The following is a 17,224-nucleotide window of genomic DNA, read 5'->3' as shown; positions in this document are numbered from 1 at the left end:
TATTGGGCTTTATTACTTATTTCAGAAATCTACAAAATATATTGCCCTGAGATAAATTTGTGGAATTTTATTAGCATGAGTAATGACACTGATTTAATTTTTATTCTAAACTGATGAATCTATCCCCAAACTGTGCCAGGATCCCCATTCTCAGAGCTGTTGAGGTGTATTGGTATTTCACAGCCAGCTCTCTGCAATTTGCCCTCTCCTCTCCACATCAATGCAATGCCCTAAAATGAGCACTTGCTTTCATGGATTTTATTCTTTCCATATCATTCTTGACTTCTGCCACTTTCATCCTCAGTTTCCATCTGAGGACAAAAGTGGCAGAACTCAAGTCAGAAGTGGCAGAAGTCAGTCCCATCTCCTTTCCCCCCTCTGCTTCTGCACCCTTACTCTCTCAAGACGTGGATGCAATGTCTCAATTAAAGATTTCCCTCTTTTCAGTTATTTCCTCCCTGCAGCTCAATCATCCTTTCTGCTTTTAAGTGATTTAATTCTCACATTTCAGTTTATCTCCCATTTCTGATAATAATTTACCCAGGAGCATCTCCTCATTCCAGTCCTTTCTGCTGAATTCTGTTCTAGCAACGTGCTGGCATTCTCTGCTTTTACACCCAATGACACATCAGCAGAGAAACCAAAACATTAAACCCAAACATTTTCAAACCCTTTTGATGAAGACTCAGCTCTGGAGTGAGCACACAAATGAAACTCCCTCTGAAACAGGTTTGGCACGTGCCCAAAGCCTTAAACCCTACTGAAGATAATTACCAAATATTACATGCACTTGGGCCCACAAACAACAACAAATAGTTTTCTTTTGTGAGCTTCAAATAAAGATGCAAGTAAAAGAGCAAACACCACAAAACTGAGCCACGCAAAGATTTCAAGCAAGACTTCAGGCAATTGAACACGAGTTGTCTTCAGCTGAGATGTCGGATCTGAAAACCATCTCAGTGTGGTGCAAATGGCCTGGTTTTTCTTTTTGACTCTTATTGCTTTAGTTTTGTTTATTCTTATGTAACCTGTCAGCAAAACTTACTCTGCTCCTGGACTGTTTGTGGTCCCCTGATATCGAGAAGGACAGCTTGGCTTCTGCTCCTGCCTGGTGCAGTTATCGTATCCACCTTCATTTGCCGGGCTGGGATCCTGTGCCTGTCTGTGTGAGTGGCACTAGTCACATTCAATAACACTTTGCTCTTGCATTTAGGCCTCTCTGCTGCACAGCCTTCGCAGGCATGTTTACATGCCTCTAACCAGAGGGATTTAGGTGGGGGCCATTAAATCTGAGCCCGGTGTGTTTGTGCAGGAGGTTTGCACGGCCCAGGGGTGCTGGGTGTGGGAATGGCTGGGGCTGCAGCACACAGGGAAGGCTACAAATCCTCAGGGAATGTTAATTGAAAAGTTACATCAAATGCACAGCAGGTGGTGGGGACCATAATGGTGAAAAATCAGCTCAACCAGAGGCAAGCGTAGGGCACAGCTGCCACCTTGGTAATTGGGGGTTGCTGAATTAGGGACTGGCACATGGGGACCAAGCACTGTCCTGGCAAAACTTCACACCCAGGTGACTCACACCTCTACCTTTTCATCAGCTTGTCTTTGAGGTAACAGGGCTGTGGAGGGGATGGAAGTGTGGCCATACATGCTATGGGATTTTGACATGACTCAGGGCTGTGGTTGGCCTCAGGGTGTGCTCCTCCTACAAGTAAAACTGCAAACTTCCTCTTTGCAGAAGCAATCCGAGTCCCTCCCTGTTGCTGCCTTCTCCCATCAGCTGGATGGCTGCCACTGCTCACTCTTCCCTCCTGGAGCTTTCCTTCCACCATTCCTAAAAACTTTCAAAAACAAGCTGCACGTTTATGTTTTGTGCACAGCAGAAAAAAAACAGCTTCCACTATTTCCTCTAAAGGAAGTGTCACATTTTTGAACATGGTTTAATTTTGTGTAGCTTTTACCTTTCCTTCCTTTTTTGTCCCTATGTTTCTTGACACAAAAATACTGGTTTTCACAAGGATTGTGTACATTTATTGAGTTCAAGGACTGTGAGATTCCCTGAATCTGAAACTGCCTTGATGTGGAATAAAGGAAATAACTAAGAAACATGCCACAGCCTTTTTCCTCCCTTTCCATGCAGCTTTCCTAATAAAGCAGATGAGAGACAGATTTTGCTTACAGCATTCATAGATGTCACAGTGCTCATAACCCTCTCCCCGCCCAGGAGCTGTGAGCAAGGACACAGGAGTCACATCAGAGACCAGCAACACTTCTACCTGATACTGCATTTCCAGCTTGCTCTGTGCCTTCCCATCTAAGGTGTCAGATTCCTGCTAGAGGTATTTGTAAACAAAGCCTGAGAAAACTCCTTACTCAGCCTGGAGCAGTGCAGCATGAGCAGTGTAGTGGTGGGGTGAAAGCCTCAAGGAGGAGCACAGATGTGGTTGTAACCTACCCCAGGGCACCGAGCTGTGAGCAGGGGGGGAGCAGCACTCAGCTGCTCTGTGTGCACACACCCCACACTTTCCCTTCTCTCTATCAGAGTCTAATTGAATTGCAGTCTACCTAAACAAAAATCCATACCTGTTGCTGGCACTAAATAAGGATGTGTTGGGAAATGAGTATGAGTGAGTTTCAGCCATGGGTTGGAAAGGAATACACACAGAGTAGCTGAGTTGTCAGAAAATTCTCAGGTGTTATTTGATAGCAAATGTTTTTAAATGGCAGATCATAGCAATGACATCAAGATGGCATTTTTCCACCCAGAATTGATCCAGAAGTGGTCTAGTCAGTATTTTCTCTCTATGTGACACTCCAATTGATAGTACAGGGTTATATTAATATTGCTGTTCATAGGAGCATTTATGACTTTTAAAAAGTGCCTCTTGATAGCAACTCGGAATTCCCTGGAAATGTCTTCATATAGGAATTTAGATATATTTGATATGAAACACTTCAGCCTTTGTTTGGAAAGAGAGGCAGGAAAACAATTGTTTCCTAACACCAATTACCAGAAGATTGCACCTCTTTCAGCCAGCACAGAACTGTCCCTGTGTTACTGGGCTACTGAAACAATATTTTTAATCATATTTTGATTTAAAAAACCTGCTTATTCTAAATACAGAATGGGAAAGAGTTTCATCATTGCCTTGATATTTTTGGTTTTCTACTCAGGTTGAATAACTTTGGGTTTGGTGGTCACTGTGCCTAGAGCTACACATAGCAGGGTTTTCCAAGCAGTTTGTGAGATCAACCATTCTCTTAGAGCTGATACCTTCCATCCAGCAGCATAAGCCCATCTCACCTCCTCGCTGTCCCTGGGAGCCTGATGTGCTTTGGGAGGGTGGAGGGGCTGCCTGCTGGGTAATGGCCTCAGCTGGGCCATTCTGGATGTGGCCCAGGGACCTCACACTCTTATGGCCACCAGCAGAAGCACCCACAGAGAGTGGTAAGTGCAGCACAATCCACTCTTCAGCCTCGATGAGGAAGATGGGATCATACTGCCTTCCATTCTCAGATAATAACCATTTCATGGAGCAGTTACAAGACCTATTTAGGGGCATGATTTTAGCTGCCATCTTTATCCTTAACAGGAAGGGACTGGTGCTTTGGACAGGTGGCAATTTTATGCTACTCACCCACCTCCATATCTTTTTATCTGAATGTGCACTATGTGGTTATGTTTCCATTTGGATGACTTTCATGTTCTTTAGATGGCAAATGTTTTATGAAAAATGATAAAGAATAAGAAGAGGTTCAGGTAGAAACTGAACTGAAACCAGGTTGGGATCCTCTGATGAATGACCCACCTAGGCCTTGTTTGCCTGTGCCTGGAAATTTGGGAGAGGTTTATGATGAGCTGTTTGTGTAACCAAGCTATGCAAACTAGTAAAAACAAGTCATGTGAGAGAGAGAGGGAACATTGACTGCTTTGACAACTGCTTTGCCATTGCTAAGGAAACTGCTCCCTTGGTAACCATGGTCAGTACATCTGTCTTATTTTATCTCCAATTCTCACGTAGACACCATCATGGAAAGAATATTAACACAACCAAACACAAACATTTCAGAAAAGCACAAAGCTTCTATTAATTTCTTCACTAAAAAGTTTAAGGGAGATTCTGCTTTGGTGTCAATTATGGCTTTACCTTGCCTGAGATGTGCTCCTTAAATATTAACTTATGCAAAGTAACAATTTATTCTTTTGTTCTGCTTTGTACTTTAAAATGTGATACTTATTTTCTTTTAACTCTCCTAATTTACCTAATGCAATTGGGCTTTACAATAGGAAAGCCTGAAGGCTGAGAAAGCTTTTGCATCTGTCAAAATAAGAGTTTATGTTCTTTTGCTAAGGAAAAACTCTTACTGACTTGAGTGGAGTCCAACAAATGGAAGCCCTAATCTAAAAAACAACAAACTTTTAAGATGTCTCTGAACCATTTGAGTTGGAACCACATGATATCAGCAAGATCTTTCTTGACACTCCTGCTTAAATCCATTAACAAGGAAGAAAATCAGAAAAGTGCACAGGAAGATCTGAGAGGAAATCCTGGATGCAGTTTTTTGTCACGTTTTAGTGAAATCAGGATATTTGTCAGTACCTACTGGTAAATTAGATAGGAAATGCTGGTGGAAGTACAACTTTACACAAAAGAATAATGTTTATGTCCACAAAAATCCCAAATCTATTGAAGCAAAACAAATAATCCTGGTACACAGGATGCAAAGATTCCCCTAGGCTTTCTATCCATAGCACCAGGCACAAATGAGCATCCTTTGTGCCATATTTTGCCTCAATTCTAAGATATTCTATGCTGAGATGTTAGAAGCACTAGAAGAAATCAGGTTTCTCAGTAACTCTATAAGAGCAGCATTTTACTCTCAAAAAGGAGTGAAAATCTTGGATGAAGGAGGATGTAAGAGCCTGTAAGTAAATTTGAAACTATCTGTTTTCAAGGTGGACATGGTGACTGCATGAAACAGGGATTTCATGTCATACCATCAAATAAAAATACTTTCCTCCAAAAATGACAAGTCTGATACTGTAACTGCCAGGATTGTGGATTTACTGAGAGTAAGTGTAGAGCAGCAGCAACTCCTCTCTGGTAAGAAAAACAACCATCCTAACTGAGACCAAGCACTTCTCCAGCCCTGTGTCCCCTCTGCAGCAGGGCAGTCACAGTGGTTCCTCTGCCAGTGTCCCAGTAAAAGAAAAAGAAAGGGAGGTTTTCAACACACTGCACCAGGGAATACAGAAATACTCAGGGACTTCAGCATCTGACCAGTAGAGATTTTGCACTGATTTTAAGAACAGTGTAGAGGTAGAAAACCATGGCCTCATGGGGGTGTGATCATGCTGGTACTCCACCGTGCATGTCACACCATTTGTGGTGGGAGTGAGCTCTGAGGGAAAAGTTACTCTCAATTTCTTTCTTTTGACTTATGCATTGATAATAATATGATCTAGCAGTTACTTAGCTTTGGCTAACACAGTTCAGCATCCATTCCTATGGCATGGCTATTGTAGTATCACCAACAGCAAAGCTTACTTTCACATCAGCATGTGTGAAGCATTCTGCCTTCATATCTGTTCTTTCACCAAAGGTAACACCATGAGAACTATTGTTCTGGTAGCTGAATGTCCATTACAGAAGCTTTGAGACACTGGCAACACAAACATCCTATTACTACTCTGTCATACAGCCTGACCTTTCATTTTTACTGGAAGTTTTGCAGTTGCTTTGTTTACCCAACCCCATTTACCATAAACAACATAGCAATTGGCACTCATGAGATGTTTGGTTTAACTCTACCCAGAAGCCAGAACCAGTTGCACCACTACCACTGGTGCAGGGGAGTTGCCATGAGTCATTTCTTCTAATTCTTTCCCTCTCACGTCTCCAGCTCCAGTGGCACACCCATGAGATCTGTGGGATCTGCTTCCCTCCCGCTGTGTGCCAAGGGAGGGCAACAGCACCTCATCCTTCCCAGGAGCAGAGTGGGACTACAGGGGTTGTTATTATGCCCCTGGATGTTGTCAGTGAGGCCTGCTCTTTCCCTAGGAGAGGAGCTCCAGCAGGAACATCATGCCCCACTGCCATGGTGGGGTGTGGCCCCCCAAGAGTCACAGCCCCTTTCTCCAGTACCTGAGTGAGAGGAGCAGGCAGAGCTGCAGATGGGGGCCAGGTCAGAAGGCAGCATCACAGGGAGGTCAGGCTGGAAGTCAGTGTGTGGCCAGGATGAGCGGGTCCATCACCCAGCTGAAGCCCAGCATCCTCCAGTTCAGCTTACAAAAAAGACCAAATTTCCCTGGGGGAGCTTAAATGGGCTCCCAGGCCTGCTGGAGTGGGTGGAGGCACCAGGTGAGGCTGGTTAAGGTTGTTACGACTTACCAGTACCTTCAAGGCCCCAAAAAATATCATGACAGCAAGAATCAGCTAAATAAATATATTTACCAAACTACTGAAGCCCTTACACTTTCCCCAGCTGAAATGCTAAGGAAACTCTGTTGACAATTTTCTTTTCATAACTACTTCAGAAAGCAGGGCTAAGGCATGACAATGAGAAAGATAGTTTTTTTCATTTTATTAAGAAAAAAATCTAACTACATTACTGTGGAAAATTGGAATGTAATTATTACCCCTGACAGATATGAAGATTGGTGTACACAAATATATTTAAGATTTTGCAGAACACCACACTTTGGGAAGCTTGTTCTAGCCTGCCTCCAGGTTTGCATGCATGTGAAGTCCTTTCAGTTCGGATGCAGGCAGTGGAAAACAGAGCAGCACAACCCTTAGTTTAGCAGCACAACCCTTAGTTTAGCAGCACATGCTCTGAAGTGTATTAAGTGCTGCCTGTGCATGCTGCTGAAGCTCCTCACCAGTCACTTGCTGTGGAATAGCTCTGGGATTAGGCAGGCAAGGGCTGACATGTGAAATCTGTGCCACTTACTTAACTGCTCTGTCACAATGCATTGGGCGCTCTGCCTGCGCTAGCCTGGAGAAACAAGTGGCAAGGCCTTGGCTGGCATATGCTGACAGGGTGGGGAGAGAGCCTGTCCCTCCGTGTGGCAGGGTGACACAGCCTCCAGGGCAGGCACAGGGCTCTGCCCTGGTCTCTTCGTGTCAGCCGAGGACCTTCTCAAAGCGGCCTCTGAAGGCTGATGCTCCCACTCAGTCCAGAGCGTGGGAGCCCTTGGGTAGAGCAGTGCCAAGGCTGCTTTGAAACCAGCTGGTCTGGTTCTGAGGGGCCTGAGTGATGGCTGAGATGACAGGCTGGCTGGACAAGGGCTCGCCAGAAAGTAGGGCAGCAAAACTTTCTAATTAAGATAAAAATACCTTTGTAGTCTTTGTAGTAGAGGGAGAGCCGCGGTGCTCAATCTAAATGTCTCTGTCCAAAGAATGAGCAAGAAAGAGCTTTCTTAGATCCTTTACCTTTGCTTTAAAGAGACAAGAGATCATCTGACAGCAGGTTTGTTAGGCTCACCTTCCAATAACGAGGCAGTTGTAGGAGCTGCCTGCACTCTCACAGCTGAGCCTGCACAGCCCTGCAGCCACAGCTCCCACTACCTCCACACACATACTACCCTCTCCAGACAAGATGATCCTCGTCTAAAAGAGGAAAACATCAATGAAAAGCAAAATGGGCAATAGCCCTGCAAAGAAGACCTTGTTCCCAAATCCTTCCCAGACCCAGGCACGATTCATTCCAAGATGTTGTTAGACACCTCAGGAGCCAGGCTGTGCCTCGTGGTCAGGAACCCTCCCGAGCTGGCTGGCAAAGAAAATGTCCCTGAGCATGATGGGGAGAGAGAATGGTTTGATGAACCTCTGAAGATGTAATAATAAGAGCACAAAGAGAGTTTGGAAGGGACATGAAGATCATTCTCAGTTTGAATGAGTTTGCCCTTGAGACCCATAGAGAGCACATCAGCTGGCTCCAGCTCACATGTTTTCTCCAGCTCTCCAGAAAAAAAGAGGCAAAGTACAGTATGTACTTGTCTGCTGAGACATTTAGATTGGCTACTGACACTCTGCAAATGTTTATAAAGAAAACAAAAAGTGGATGATAGCCATTTTCATTAAACTGTGCTGATCCAGTTCACCCCGAATTACAGGATCCCTGAGCCATATTCTTTCCCTTTTGGAGACATCTACTTCCCAACAGCACTGAGGCTGTGTGGCTCTTGCTGCTGTTTCTTGTTTGATCAGTCTGGTGCACACAACTGCAGGGGAAGACATTGCCAGGGCCAGGTATCTGTTCCATATGTGCAGGGTGAAGGTGAATATCCCTTGGCCCTTCCACCACGGGTTGATTCTAATCAGGTCAAACCCAAGAGGAGGAAAAACAGAACTGAAACTTCAAGCCTTACCTGTCCAAGGCAGAGTTCCCTCTTGTGCACCAAGTAAAAATGTCAAAAAAGCTTGGTGGCTGGTTCCTTGAGTGCAGAGAGCTTCCTTGGGGCCAGGCAGCACATCCTCTCTCAGAAGAGCAGATATTTTTCACAATGTTCTGCGGATGTTTCTGCCACTTGCTGCACCTCAGCATGCAGATACATTTATGCCTGTAAAGAATGAGAATTCCATACTGAGTTATATGCACCATGACCACGACAGAGCCTTCAAAAACATGGGGACTGCAGTTCTGGAACCATTGCTCTCTGCAATCATTCCCCTGCCTCTGGCATGGGTGACTCTGCCAACCTTGGGGTGAAGGAACTGACAGCACTGCTGAGAGCAGAGATATAATTTCATGTGCAGCCTGGTCATTCTATTTACTGAAATAATCTATCCCTGGGGACTAATTTGGCTCATTGTGGATGGGTGCTGTCTGTCTCCCCACTTTGCTCTTGCTGAGCTTGTGAACTGCCAGTCTGCAAATCATGGCCTGACACACACTGGCACCAGGGTCAAAATGCCCTGATGAACTGTGGGACAGAAGGAAATGCCCCAGGGTGTCTTTGCCCATCAACAACGTCCTTCAGCAGTGCAAAAAGTCAGGCTGGGCCATGCTATAAGCTCATTTCTTACTTCTTGCACCAGTTACACCATGGTCCAAACCATCCATCAAGGTATCAAGCACTCCCAAACCTGCCTGAGTGGTAGGATTTTGTATCTGCTGTGTGTAGATGGGACAGTGTCCCCTCTCCTCACTGGGACATCTGCTGGCTAAACCCATTTTCCTTCTGCCTTCTTGTAATTTCCTAATCTTGATGTCTGTTTACATGGTGTGTGTGTATGTTTTACAAGTAGCAACCCTCATTTGAAGCCAAACATGGCATTGCCTTTGTCTCATGGTGTCCCAAGCTGCCACATATCTCACCCTCTCTGCAGAACTCTGGCCAAAAAATTTGCTTCCCTTTTGGCTCTGCGGTGCTTTTGGATGTCAGAACCAGCGTCAGCCCTCTTCAGAGACCAGAGCAACTGCTGTGAATTTAAACCAAATATTTTTCATCTTAAATGCCACGGCAGGTCAGCTAAACAAAAAAGAATAGTTGGTAACAGGCTTGAAACGACAGCGGGGTGGAGTGTTTACAGCTCCATCAACAGCTCGGTGTTAATGAACTGAGTCTGAAAATTACCTCTCTATTGATGGAGCCATGGATGGAGCACAGAGATGAGAAAGATAGTGATTGCCTCCAGCTGCAGGCAGAACTTGGAGAGTGTTTATTTATCACTTGGAATTGAACGATTATTTTGGAGAGGGCAGTAAAATTCTGAGAAGCGCAGTCATGCAGCTGCCTGCATCCTGGCACTGATGTCAGCCCTGCAACTCCCACTCTGGGGGTGCAGGATTTTATCCTTTCCCAGGGAGCATCTGTCTGGCATGAGAAGGAAAAGCCTCAGCTGCAGTCAGCCCTTTGCTCCGTGTGTATGTGTGTGCAAGGCATGGTTTTTAACCAAAAGTGCCAGGCAGGAAAAATGTGGCTGCTTTATACTGACTGACTGTAAAAGGACTGCAAATATGTCAAAAGAATAATGTTCTGCATTGTAATGGCTGTAGCCAATGGGAATTTTATCATGGAAGGTGTATTTTTGACCTGAATTTCTCCCTTTCCTTTGCTTTCTGTAGGCGGCGTTGGTGGCGCTACAGCTGAGCAAAATGGGTAAGGAAAGGTGTCAGCAGAGGATCCTCTGTTTAACTTCCAGTGCACCAACAGTCCAGATGGGACGTTTTTCCAGGATAACCTCTTTTTTGCCAATTCAAATTTTGGGGAATTTCCCCAATTTCTTCTGTTTTACACAGCCATTGTTTTTGAGGGACTTTTCGCACAGCATCTCTACAGAGGAGCTTTACTATTGTGCTGTGGGCAAGGGCAGATATGTTCAAGGTGTGTGGAATGGTGCCACATGAGCAGTCCGAGCACATCAGCTCTCAGGACGGCCCTTTGAGTCCCTGTTTATGATTTCTGAGGATAATTTTCTGTGGTTGAGGCATTTCCATAGGTCAAGAGAGGGGACACCCCAAGAAATTCCACTCTTCACCCATTAACCCATTAGTAAAATTAATTTATAATCTCATTCATAAATTTGGGCTAGTAAATGGATTATTTTGTTGGTATTTTGTGTTTGAGGAGGAGGGCTACATCAACCAGCAGTTGTTTTTTGTCCCTGAAAGAAAAGCATTTATTTTAAACAGCACTTTCTACTCATATAGAATCACAGAATAGTTTAGGTTGGAAAAGACCTTTTAGATCATCAAGTCCAGCCCTTCACCCAGCACTGTGAAGCCTGGTTCAACCTCCTACAATTAGCCTTGGCCGATTGATTCAGCCTGTCCAGATCCCTCTGCAGACCCTTCCTGCCCCCAGCAGATCAATACCCCCACCCAACATGGTGTCATCTGCAAACTGACTGAGGGTGCCCTCAATCCCCTCATCCACATCATCAATAAAGATATTAAACAGGCCTGACTCCTTCTGACCCTTCATTTAAAGGGGTGTCTCATTTGCTCACTTCCAGCCAGCTGGGACCTCCCCACTTAGGCAGCATTGCTGCTAAATGATGGAAAATTCAAAGTATATATTTAAATACAAACAACAGAAATAGTTCTAAATGCTTGAAACATGCTTTTAAACAATTTAGCAATGCAGAGTAAGTGCACCCTGTTGAAGGCAGGCTACAGAAATGTTAACATCCTCTCAAGGTAAATCAAGTAATGGACTGTTGGCCTATTTTTCAAACCGCTTCTCCTCAGTATCTTGACATTTGATAGGATTATCTATTACTGTTGGATTTTGGTTGACTCTCTGGTATGCCTGAGAAGATTGTCATCTTGTGATTTAAAGATAATAGAGCCAAGCATGTGAAACTGCGCACAGTGAATAAACCTTTGACTCAGAACTGAATATTTTGTTAAAAAAAAAAAAAAGAGGACAACTTTGTCTTGAGCTCAGTTTGATACACTGGCAGTTAATGAAATTATCCAGCAATAACTTTCCATTCTAAATATTGCTGTGCTATTTTTAAAAGGCTCCTATGGCACTCCACGCAGGGCGGCCTGAGCTAACAATACCAGATATCTAAAGAGGGTGAGTGTGATTAAAGACTTGTGACAATAGCTAATGTAAGCTTTAACTAAAGATGTCAACTCCATTTGTTTTCAGCTTTAAAGAGTTTCTGGATCACAATGTGCAGGTAGGAGTTTGAACAATTTCAAGATTACACTTGACCTAGTAGAAAAGATGATCGTGTAAAAAGTGACATGAACTGGGACTCTGTGCGTGCACATGTGGATCTGTGTGCCTGTGTATAAATATGTCAACACTGGCAAAGAGCCTCACAGTTTTTCAAAATATGCAACGTCTATTTTTATTATAAATCTTCACAATTGGCAATTTTAAAGAAAATGCAATGAGCTGGAGTGGGCTTTTTATTACGCATGGCTTTATTTCTTTGAATTTCTAAATTACCTAGAATGCATTTTCAACTTTGGAACAATTTGCAGGCTGTTTTCATTTCTATTTAAAAGGGCTAAACACCAAGAATGTGCCTATGCTTTGCATTCTAATTGCATGTAACTGATTTGCACAGCAGAACAAAAACCTACTTTTCAGATTAACAATCATGCGCTAAGAAATAATTATTGTTTTACGAGAAAAAAAAAGGTTTTCCACGTTTTTTCCCCCTTGCCCAATTTATGAGAACTGTTTGCCAGTTTGCAGGTTGCCAGCCTTCCCAGAACACCAACTATTACTCTTTAGGGACTGGAAAAAGGTAGACAGAGACACAAGGCATGCAACTGTTTTGACTGCATTCTTTTGCTTGCAACATAACACTTGCTTTTTATTATTTTATCTTCAACAATCAAGGGGTGACTAAATGGTTGCAGGTGGTGATGAAAATAAAAGCCATCCATCATTATTTATTAGGCATGAAAAAGATACACAATAATGTAATTTAATCCCGGAGCAGACAATTATTTCCACATATTGATAATACAATGTGAAAACTGTCATGAATCCTAATGTGATGTTCGCCTTTATTGGTGAACCACTAGTAGCAATGCAAATAATGAAATTGTATCAAAAAGAAAAAAAAGTACTTATTTGCATATACCAATAGTGTCGTGGAGAAAAACACATCATTACTAACTTCAGAAAATATAATCGCAGTTCATGTGTTACTTTGGTTTTGAAGTTTGCAAATGCAGGTGCAAAACGTTCCTCTAAGTAAATATTTTATTGATTTCTGCATCATCAAAATCAGTTCACAGGTTTTGATAAGGGAACTTTGAACATGCAGCTGTATAATCAGCACCTCTTTACAGAGACCTGCAGATCTCCCTGCTAATCTATTCACATATTTGTGCACGACACTTCCTCCATTAAAAATAATTTAAGAAATATCTGCTGCATCTGGGCCTGATTCAAAGCCCATTGAAGTCATCAGAAAGACTTGCATTGATTTTGGTGGGCGTCAGACAGAAACCCTTTGTTGCTGTTTTCTATAAATAAAGTTGGGATCCAGTTTGGGCAGAGCAGCTCTCACAAATATATTCAGACTGATGACATTCACCCCTGGGCAGATGTGAGCATGTGCCACTTAATGTGCCCACTTATGTCTCATTTGGAGCAGGGGTAAAAGGCCCTTTTGGCTAGACAAAAATATACATATTTTTATAAATAGGCAACTATACATGCAAAATATATCTGCAACTGCACAGCTAATTTACATTTGAATTACCATGTCTGGGCATGCAAATCAGGTAATTACTTGCTCACATATAACCGGCCATTTGCATGCACAAATACCTATTATATGCATTCAAGTCACAGTAATGTGTCTGCAGCATTTAGATGTAGCTCAAGAGAAACTGCAGCAAGGAAGAGGTTTACATTATCTCTTATGGACCTGGTGTCTTCTAGAGTGATGTAAGTGATATTTGAAATCATTAGGGGATCTGTAAACTTCCTACCATGTGCTGTCCCTTAAGCTGAAGTCTCTTGGGCTCAGGTCTGTAAGAGGCTGGACCACTTGTGGCAGAAAAATCACTAAAAATTAGTTACAAATAGGGGGAGTCTCTATAGAAAGAGACCTTGAGATGGTAAAATCCCACCGTGAAAACATTCCTGAAACCACGACAGCTTTTCTGTTGCCCAGTGACGCAGTGGTTCCTTCATCCCTGAAGTGTTCAGGGCCAGGTTGGATGGGGTACTGAACAATCTGATCTAGAGTGGCATCCCTACCCATGGCAGGGTTTGAATAAGATGATCCTTGAGGTCATTTCCAACCTAAACCACTCTAGGATTCTATGATTTCCAGAGAGCACCTTTGGGAAAGCTGCTGAGCACATCGTGGGCAAGTCACACAGACTGGGACCAGACATGGAGCTGGGGAGGGAGGGTTGGTGTCCCTGCTCAGTCTCTCCTAAGACTGGGAGCTGCTGATTAATTCAGCACCCAGTTTCCACCAACATCACCTCCTACCACTCCATATTTAGGAAGGAGGTGCAGAGTGCATTTTCCCAAAAGCAGGAGGGGGTGAGGGGCATCAGCTGGTCCGAGCATCACCTGAAATGCAGCAGCAGCAGCTGCTGTTGCTTGGAAAGCACATGGATTGGAGGCAGTGGCACCACCCAGGCTGGAGGGGCACCCACAACCCAGGGGAGAGGCTCCAAGCGTGGCTCCACCACCCCAGGCAGGTGCCCTGGCAGGGAAGGAGCACAGGAGAGCAGTAGTTGCACTTTCACTTTTCGCCTCGTGTTTAGGCTGTTGGGAGAAGGATGAGTGGGGTTGAAAACAAAAAATACAATGTGAGTTGTTTTTCTCCATTAATCAGTGCTGCTTTTTTTTTTTTTTTTCAGCTGCCTGGCTTCATTACATTTGTTTGTCTTTCCCTCTCCAACTGAGCAGTGGGATCTGATTTTCCTGAATTTGGCTGAAGAGACAAATTAAAGTCTTCTTTGTTTATAATCAAAGCAGGAGTGATTATTTGAACATTTTGAAGGAATCACATAGTATTTTAAGAGTCTGTAAAAAGACAAGAAAGGTGGTGGGAAGTCATCAGATGCTATTTTCCTTAAAACTGCATGGATGGTTTTAACAAAGTCAACCCATGACGTCTGTAGAGTTTCACCAAATGGCCTGGGAACTGATGGCAAATTTGTGAAAACATGCTGGAAATGTTTTGTTGATATTCCTGCTGACATTAGGGGCAGATCCTGCATGTCACCACAAATATTTGGCAGTGGAGAAAACCAGAGATTTTGTTCAGCTCTGTTTGGAATCAGATAGCAAATTGATCTTGGAGACTCTCCCTGGAACTCTTCATATTTTTGGAAAACAAAAGATTTTCAGAGGAAGCCCTGTTTTTATTATGCATGAGATTGTTATGGGAGGAGAAAAGGGAGTCTGTGACTTACACAAAAGAAGAGGGGAATTGGAGCTTTTGCTGGAATTGAACAGATTATTCCTGGCCTTAACTTTGTGTACTTTTCCCCAGGAACATGGGTTTTTATGTGAGAAAAGATTATTTCTGAATTATTTATTATTTATTTATTTATTATTCTGTCTCCTGTGCCTCATACAATGGGAGATCAGTTACCTGTGGGGTCAGTGAATGGTCCTGATGGGAGCTGAGGAAAGGGAATACGCCCAGAGCACACCAGAGTGCTGGGAAACACTGCTGTGATGGGATAGAACTCGTGGACAGCTAAGATGGGACACATGGACCTTTCTGGCAGGGCTCAGCCACCCTCGTCTCCCTTGCTCTGCTCCTGCTCCAAGTGGATGATGAGGCACAGACTGTCCTGACTGCTCCTTTTGATCCACTATCTACATGACCTGGATGAAAACCCAGACCCAAAGAGTTTTTCCCTTAATTCCAAGCAAATATTTCGCCCCCTCTCCCAGTATTCAGTTCAGACTGTATTGTCTGCAGTGCTCCTACTCCCCACAGCAGTGTCATCTCCCCATCTCCCACACTTCTCCCCTGTTTTTTGGGAAGAGCCCAGGAGAGCACTATTTCCAGCAGTATTTCCGCTGCCTGACCTACAGAAGCACACTGGGAGCCTGGGGGTCAGCAGTGTGACCTGCCCTCCCCACCGACACCACATGTTTCTGTGTGGAAGAGCTCCACCAAGAAGCAGCAAAATTTTCCAGAGGTGACAAGGAAGGACCTTTTGGGGACCATGCTGTGTACACTTGTAGGAGTTGTTGGGCTCCAGATGAAGCGAAGAAAAACTCTCCATGGGAAGCTTGTGACTTCATAGATTGCTCAAACACTGAGCATATTTAACACAGGGCTGGATGTGATAAACTAGATTCATACAGAGACCCAAGGAAAAAAACAACAGGGGAATGTGGCAAGCAGTCAGTTTTGTGGTCTGAACCTCACAGGAAGGACATGTTTTCAGATCAGACCCCGGCTGTAACAGCGAGGCTGAATTAGAAGGAGAAGCAGAAGAGACTTCTACTTGCAACGCAGTAGAAGTTGCAATGCCGTTGCAATGCAGCTTTGAGTTGTTTTGACACTGCCATTTTAGTGCTCAGACAAAAGTCCAGCCTCAAGAAAAGGCTGACCTGCTGAACTCAAACCTGCTCCATGTCCCCAGATATGGTCTCACCATGCATCTGGCCACTGGCCCTGCCTAGAGCAGGATTGTGTATTCGTGGTGCCCAGATTCTGCTTACTCTGATTTCTTCTGATTTATGGGCAGGGGTCATGAGGCAACTGTGGCAGAATTCACCCTGCCTTGGAAAAGGAGCAGTCATGCTCAGCATCATCACCCTGTCTTCAGCACAGTGCTCAAATGAGTGAGGACTGATTGGAAACAATCCAGTAGAGACCAGAAATAGGGTTGGGAGATGAGGGGCAGGAGAGAACTGGGACTGGTCAGGGAGTAACAGGAGACATCAAACATGTAAAATGCTGTTTCTGAGGAGCAGGGAATAAACTATTCTCCCTGTCCATTGGGGATATGAGAAAGAGTCGCAGGCTTACACTTGAGTAAGTGAGTCTAAAATCTTTCTAAGTTTAAAAATAGCTCATACTAGAAAAGGCAACAGGTCCTTTATAGGCACTGTAATAATCTATTATCATAACTAAACTTGTTTACTTCCAGAAAAATATCGGAAAGTAGGTTTTTTTAAAAGTCTGTTTCATAACTTACAACAAATCTCCCTCAGATAAACATCCTTTCCAATCTTCATATATCTGCTCTGTCTTCTACCTCTCCTCCCATGTGATGAATTCATCCTCCCATGATGAATATAACAAAGTAGTGGGTGGGAAGAAACACAGATAAATATTTTGTAAGTAATGTACTATATATATTGGGCACAGATAGAAATAGCATTGTGCTCATTCTGGTTTCATTCTCACAAATCCAGAAAAAATCCAGTCACCAAACTCCTTCTACGTGTAAAAATGGAGAAAGTGAGTGGTGAATGAATGTGTCACAAAGAGTTGAATGCGAATTTTTTGGTAAGCCAGCATCTTTGTTTTATTATCTAGTCATGCTTCTGTGCAAGAAGGCTGAGTCCAGTCATTATATGCATTTTTCTCAAAAGCCAACACTGTTATGGGATATACTGGAGACAGTGTGGGTGGAGTACAACAGTATTAAAAAATAAAGCGCTGTCTCCTTTTTTGTTTTCCTATATAAGAACAACTCATTTATTCCCTGCTGGATTTCATGAGTGTTTTATTTACCACTGTTTACTGTAACTAGCTTCCTATTATTACAAAAGTTGGCAGGGCGAGCATGGGTCTGTAGCTTG

At 43.6% G+C, this 17,224-nt stretch overlaps 2 long non-coding RNA genes across 2 annotated transcripts in view; one reads left to right on the top strand and one right to left on the bottom strand.

Annotated features, from left to right (window-relative positions):
* The window catches only part of LOC134422337 (uncharacterized), a 27,932-nt gene extending 19,385 nt beyond the window's left edge, over nucleotides 1–8,547 (bottom strand). Inside the window, exon 1 of the long non-coding RNA XR_010028790.1 lies at nucleotides 8,375–8,547. This is a non-coding gene — a long non-coding RNA (uncharacterized LOC134422337). The remainder of the gene's footprint in view (nucleotides 1–8,374) is intronic.
* A 3,014-nt stretch (nucleotides 8,548–11,561) lies between these two features.
* Nucleotides 11,562–14,421, top strand: LOC134422336 (uncharacterized). The gene is made up of 3 exons (XR_010028789.1): nucleotides 11,562–11,639; nucleotides 13,294–13,375; nucleotides 14,308–14,421. It is a non-coding gene; the product is annotated as an uncharacterized LOC134422336 (long non-coding RNA).
* Nucleotides 14,422–17,224: the final 2,803 nt, after the last annotated feature.

Source organism: Melospiza melodia, chromosome 10 (genome assembly GCF_035770615.1).
Source record: "Melospiza melodia melodia isolate bMelMel2 chromosome 10, bMelMel2.pri, whole genome shotgun sequence".
NCBI lineage: Eukaryota > Metazoa > Chordata > Aves > Passeriformes > Passerellidae > Melospiza > Melospiza melodia.
This window is presented reverse-complemented; position numbering and strand designations above follow the sequence as displayed.